The sequence below is a fragment of the Balaenoptera musculus genome, chromosome 2 (assembly GCF_009873245.2).
Source record: "Balaenoptera musculus isolate JJ_BM4_2016_0621 chromosome 2, mBalMus1.pri.v3, whole genome shotgun sequence".
NCBI lineage: Eukaryota > Metazoa > Chordata > Mammalia > Artiodactyla > Balaenopteridae > Balaenoptera > Balaenoptera musculus.
Genome location: NC_045786.1, coordinates 150893793 through 150900064, shown reverse-complemented (window position 1 = coordinate 150900064; position 6272 = coordinate 150893793). Strand labels below are relative to the sequence as shown.

General features: G+C 41.4%; 1 non-coding gene across 1 annotated transcript; it reads right to left on the bottom strand.

Moving 5' to 3' along the window:
* Positions 1-350: 350 nt before the first annotated feature.
* TRNAC-GCA lies at positions 351-423 on the bottom strand. The gene has a single exon. It is a non-coding gene; the product is annotated as a tRNA-Cys (tRNA).
* Between the last annotated feature and the right edge of the window lie 5849 nt (positions 424-6272).

Genomic DNA, 6272 nt, shown 5'->3' with positions numbered 1-6272 from the left:
CAGCAGAGCCAGCAAGGACCCTCTCATCAGAAAGAAAGGCAATTGGAAATGTGACTCATGTCTAGGACTAATTCAATCCTGAAAGAGGAGATGATCTTACAGCTTTGCCTGGGAGCTCCTGACACCCTGGCCCTACCCTGCTCGTGGGGCAGGTGGATGGGTTGGAATTTCTGTAGGAAGAGGAGACAGATGGGTTTTGACATCCACCTAGCCTGCTCCTTTTGCTAAAATCTGGGGGGCAGCAAATCCTTACTTTTTTCTTTTTTAATATTTATTTATTTATTTATTTGGCTGTGCCGGGTCTTAGTTGTGGCATGCAAGATCTTTTAGTTGTGGCATGCAGGATCTTGTTCCCTGACCAGGGATCGAACCTGGGCCCCCTGCATTGCAAACTTGGAGTCTTAACCACTGGACTACCAGGGAAGTCCCGGAGTGCACAGTTCTTTTTTTAAATTTATTTAATTTATTTATTTATTTTTGGTTATGTTGGGTCTTCATTGCTGCGCACGGGCTTTCTCAATCGTTGCGGTGTGGGGGCTTCTCATTGCGGTGGCTTCTCTTGCTGCAGAGCACGGGCTCTAGGCACATGGGCTTCAGTAGCTGTGGCATACAGGCTCAGTAGTTGTGGCGCACGGGCTTAGTTGCTCCGCAGCATGTGGGATCTTTCCAGACCAGGGCTCGAACCCGTGTCCCCAGCATTGGCAGGTGAATTCTTAACCACCGCGCTACCAGGGAAGTCCAAATCCTTACTTTTTTAACAATGGATATTCCAGACAAAAGCAAAGGAGAGGATATTTCCACAAACATTCGTGCTAGAGAACTGATCTCTTGGTCTTGACAGAAGGACCAAGTTGGCTTCCTCACCCAGAATCTCTATGCCTTCCCAGGCACTGCTATTCTCCCAAGCCCCCAGGTTCTAACCCAAGTCATCCTTTTTCCTTCATTCTTCTCAACCCCTCATCACGAACTCAGCCTCTTGACACTTCCTTCTATAACCCTTCCCATCGTTCTCTTCCTCCCCATTCCTATCACCACAAGCATTGTCAAGCTCCCCACACATCCCATGACTAGACTTCCACAGACTTCCGTCCAGTACCCCTTCCTCCAGACTCCTCCCCCTCAAAGACTTTCCACAAAACACCACCTAAGGCACTGCATTCACAATGCCATTCTGTATACCCAGACTTTCTAAACTATGGTACAAGTGGCCCTGGTGGTAGATAATTTTAGGTGGTGTGGTGCACACAGTTAGTGTTCTGCCCAGGTCCCCTTGAGCAGGCCAGTATGCCCATCACTCAGCTGCTGTGAATGTTGGCTGCTAACAGCTCACAGCTGCCTCAATCTCCAGAAAATTGATGGGCTGAAGGGAGCTGCCTCACCGTGAAATGTCTGGAAGGTTACATCCTCACACATTCCTACATCATGTTTTCAAGAAAATATCCTGTTTCTTGAATGATGGGGTGCGACAAACCGTTTCTTTGGAAGAAAACCAGGTCAGTCTAAGAAAATCTAGGACACCTGCAATTCCAGTCTGTGAGAGGCCATGGAGACCTAGTTGTCTCCCACTCCCTGCCTGGAAGGAACAGTTATTAGGGGGTCTACCATGACCCAGGTACCGAGCCACTATTAAGCACCACACCTTGTTTTGAGAATACTGATGTAAATAAGATGATGTCCCTGCCCCACTGAGAAGTCCATAGTTCAGTAGTAGACACAGATTTTTTTTTTAATTTTACAATCAGTTTTAAAAGTGCCATATAGATAAATGTGTAAAGTAATACTGGGGGAGGGGCGAGCTCCTCTGCTCCTGCTACAACAGAGCACAGTGAAGTTCAGGATTCAGCAGCTGAGTTCCAGGGTGGACTCTTTCGCTTACTTGCTGAGAGACCCCAGGCAAGTCACTGATGGTATCTGCTGGCAAAAAAAAGAGCAGTTAAAATGCCCTTTAGAAGCCCAGAAGGATATACACCAACTTCATGGAAATTGGATTATAGAATTGCAGGTGGTTTTTATTTTCTTCTATTTGCTTTTCTACATTTAAAATTTTCCACAGAGAATAAAATCTTTCTGAAATCAGAAAAAGAGAAACACTAAATTTTTTTTAATGTGGTTCTCAGAAATAAGCTCCAGGGTGCAATCTTTTGCGGTATATACCCTCCTCCCCATACTTTATCTGCCTGTCTATCTATCTGGAAGTATTCCTCAAAGGGTAGTTTTTATGACTCATTCCAGATCGGGGGATGGAAATGTGTAAGATGATCCTGGAATATTTTGTCATACCAGAAACCATGGAAGTTATCAGACTAGTGGGGTTGGGTCAAAAGGATTCAGAAGTCAACATGAAGAGCCTCCCACTTGCTAAAGGTGGGACAATTTGATCATCAATTGGCTAAAATCATCAATGGATTGAAGCACATCAAATATGTTTAACTCCATAAAGTTTACAACGATACCCCCCCACCAAAAAGTCACTTCTGAAGAATACTAGGAAACCACTTAATTATTTTAAAAGCTGGTCAATAAAGAGAAAGAACTGAGCATCCATTCTCTCTTCCCTTTGTGATCTGTTCCAAAGGGTAGTCAAATAGTTGATGAAGGGAAAATTCTCTTTTACAGAATATTTCAACTAATAAATGGAAAAGGAATGATTGAACATCACCAATTTGCAATTACTAATGATTTATGGTGTAGCAATGATCATAAATGGCTGCTAACATCACGGGAAACACAAGCAGACTTTGGATCTTCCTAATAGAAGTAAACACTACTGGGGCTTCCCTGGTGGCGCAGTGGTTGAGAGTCTGCCTGCCAATGCAGGGGACACGGGTTCGAGCCCTGGTCTGGGAAGATCCCACTTGCCGCGGAGCAGCTGGGCCCGTGAGCCACAATTACTGAGCCTGCGTGTCTGGAGCCTGTGCTCCACAACAAGAGAGGCCGCGATAGTGAGAGGCCCGCGCACCGCGATGAAGAGTGGCCCCAGCTTGCCACAACTAGAGAAAGCCCTCGCACAGAAACGAAGACCCAACACAGCCATAAATAAATAAATAAACAAATACTTAAACAAACAAAAAAAAGAAGTAAACACTACTATCTGTGAAGCTGCTGTATCCCTCCCCCCACCGCACCGCAAAAATAAAGCAAAACAAAACCCTGAATCCAACCAGGCCTTTATATCTAATTAAAAATTTACAGGAAACAGAGGAGGAACAACATCACAAAGATAGAAAGTAGAGGTTATAGGAAACTCTACAAGGCAAATGACCTAGTTTCTTCAACAAAATATTGCATAAGAAATACATAAATAAAAGAGATGGAGGGGGAACCTATAAGTAAAAGAGAAATGATGTTACTGAACTCAGGTTCAGCTGCTCACCACTAGAAAATCAGTACTGGAGAGTGCTGGTAGAAACGGAAAACGTTGCTTTTAGTCAGAAAGCTGGCAATCTGGGGAGAAGGCAGACTCGTGTCCCAAAACTAACTCTGAAGATTCTGCTTGCCCATGAAAGTTTTTAAAGGGAAAAGGGGAAGTAATCTCAGTTAATCATTGAGTTAGGGGATCAGACGTAGCCATCTCCCACTGTGTGCAGGCTTGTCGACTCCTTGCGACCTTTCTTCAGATGCTACCTCGTTCACACAGTTTATTCACGAGATTACTGACAGGGAAGCTGGGGAAGAGATCTGGTCATCTGTTAATTACTTATTCTTCATTTCTACTTCTTTGATCTATGGAAAGAACTAACAGGTTAGGGAAGGTATTTTGTGATCAAAAGATTGGAAAGGTGTGCTTGGGCTGGAGATGAGTAGAGCCTGATGGTGCCTGGTTTGAGGTTAGTTACAATATAGCTTTGCTAAAGTGACAAAACAAAAGGGGCCTCCTGCAGAGAGCTCTTTCCTGCCAAAAGCTGCTTGTAAATCCCCACTTGTCAGAACATCATTCCATTTCTATGGGATTATGGGTGAAGGTCTGTCTTCTTTTACTTCGTCATGCTAACATAGGGCGCCCTATTCTCAGAGTGGAAGATGTTGACATGGGTCTGTAGCCTCTCTTGGCTGACAATTTTAGTTGCCTGCTTACGTATATGGCCAGAACAAGCTACAATTATTTTGATGCCCACAAAGATATAGATTATTATGAGCAACAGTGTTAATCCCATTCTCTTACGGCCAGTTCTTGGAATTGTGCTAGCCATAGATTCAGTACTGCTCAAGATGGAGCAGCTTAAGTCATGGCTGCAGTCTGGTCATCCCTCTGGTGGCAGTTATAGTATCTGTAAAACAACTCAGATGCTGAAAGATTCTGTGACTCTGTTGTCCTGATCATTAACTGCTTGAGCCTGCTCTTTTGTGACACAGGGAGGCCTGGGAGACTTCAGTTTTTCTACAAACAAGAGGCAGGGGACATGGAGGGGCCTTTGTACTTGGAGGGGCCCTGCAGGATTCTGCTCAGTTCCATGAGATATATCAACCAATGACAAGGGATAAAACTTACTTGGATCTCAATTCAGGTAGGCAAAACTGTGTGTGTGTAAAGCAAAACCAAGAACACATTAAAAAAAACATGTAAAGCCTAATTTTAAGACAATCAGGGAAATTCAAACACTGGATATTTGATGATATCAAGGAATTATTTTTTTAAATTTAGGCGTGACAGTGGTACTGTGGTTGTGGTTTTTAAACAGGAGTCTGTCTTTTAGAGAAACATAATGAAAGTTTTACAAATGAAATATAATGTTTGAGATTTGCATCAAAATAATCCGGGAGAGGGAATAGGAAAGGGTATATGATAGGCAAGATTGGCCCTGTGTTGAAAATTGTTAAAGTCGGTGGTGTATTCATCAGTTTCACTTTTCTGTGCTCTCTATTTTTGAATATCTTTGAAATTTTCATCAATAATATATTCTGGAAGTTCACAGCTGAAACTTGAAACTTTCAGAAAAGTAAAAGAAGAAAACTTATATTATCCATAATCTCACCCTGCAGAGATAATCACTACTATCATTTTACAGTATATTCTTCTTGACTTTTAAATAATATATAAAATAGAAATCCTGCTGTGAATATTGTCTTGTAATCTGCTTCTTTCACTTAAGATAGCATTTTTTCTTTCCATTAAAGACTCTAAAACATTATTCTTAATAGCTGCAATAGTGTTTTAGTTCCTAACATTTATTTAATGAAAGCTCTATTTTTACTGCTAAAAATTATTTTGCTATAAACATCCTTGAAAATCTTTCTTTGGGGGCACTGCTTATTTTTAAAAAGTAGAATTAGTGTTTAAAAGACAATAAACATTTTCAGGTATTTAATACATTTAATACATTTAATACGTTTAATTTAATACCAAACTACTCTCTAGGAAGGTTATCCACTTAATGTCCTACCAATAGTGAGGTAGAATTCCCCTTTGCCCCAAATCTTACTCTTCTGGAAGAATTTAATTTTCCCTATTTAATAAAAAACTCTAAGTCAAAAGAGCAATTGATAAGTGTGTTGGAGCCAGACCTTTGAATCCTATTAACTGTGTGACATTGGGAGAGTTACTTAACATCTGTGGTCCTGGGAAAAGAACAGCACTGGGAGGTCATAACCATTGAATAATGTCATAAATGTAATGGTATATTATCTGTAAATTTCCTAGCCACCATGCCTGGCTTGGCAGAAGTTAGCTATAACTATCATCATTATCATTATTATTGTTATTACATACTACCTTCCTATAGAATAAAATTCATATTTTTGTAACAGCTGTTTTCCTTTTCATGAAGAGGCCTTTTTACTTGTTCCTGCATTCAAGTCTGTATTTAAGATAGCTTATGGATAAGTTAGGATGCCTTTGGTTGCATCCAAAAAAAAAGCCCAAGTTAAGCCAATAGAGCTGCAGCACCCAGAGTTACAAAGGATTCAGAAAATGTGGCCTGACTGTCCTCAATGATTCCCTTGGTTCTGCCCATCTCTGACTGTTGTTTTCAACCCCATACTGATGTCGCTAGAATAAGGCAGCTGTCAAATAAAAGAGACACAACTATATCTACATGCTTCTTTGTTCCCTTCCAGCTGGAAAAAGAAAAAACCCCTGCCCCCTACCCTCCAGTTAGATCTTGAGATGTATACTGATTGAGAAAACTGTTTTTGTTTTATTTAGTTTTCAGTTTGTGTGTGTGTGTATGTGTGTGGAACTTGATAAGCAGATTCTCAAGGTAAAGGGCCAAGATGTAACGCACTATTGAATAAGGAGAACAAGCTGAGAGGACTTGCTGAAACAGGAACAGAAT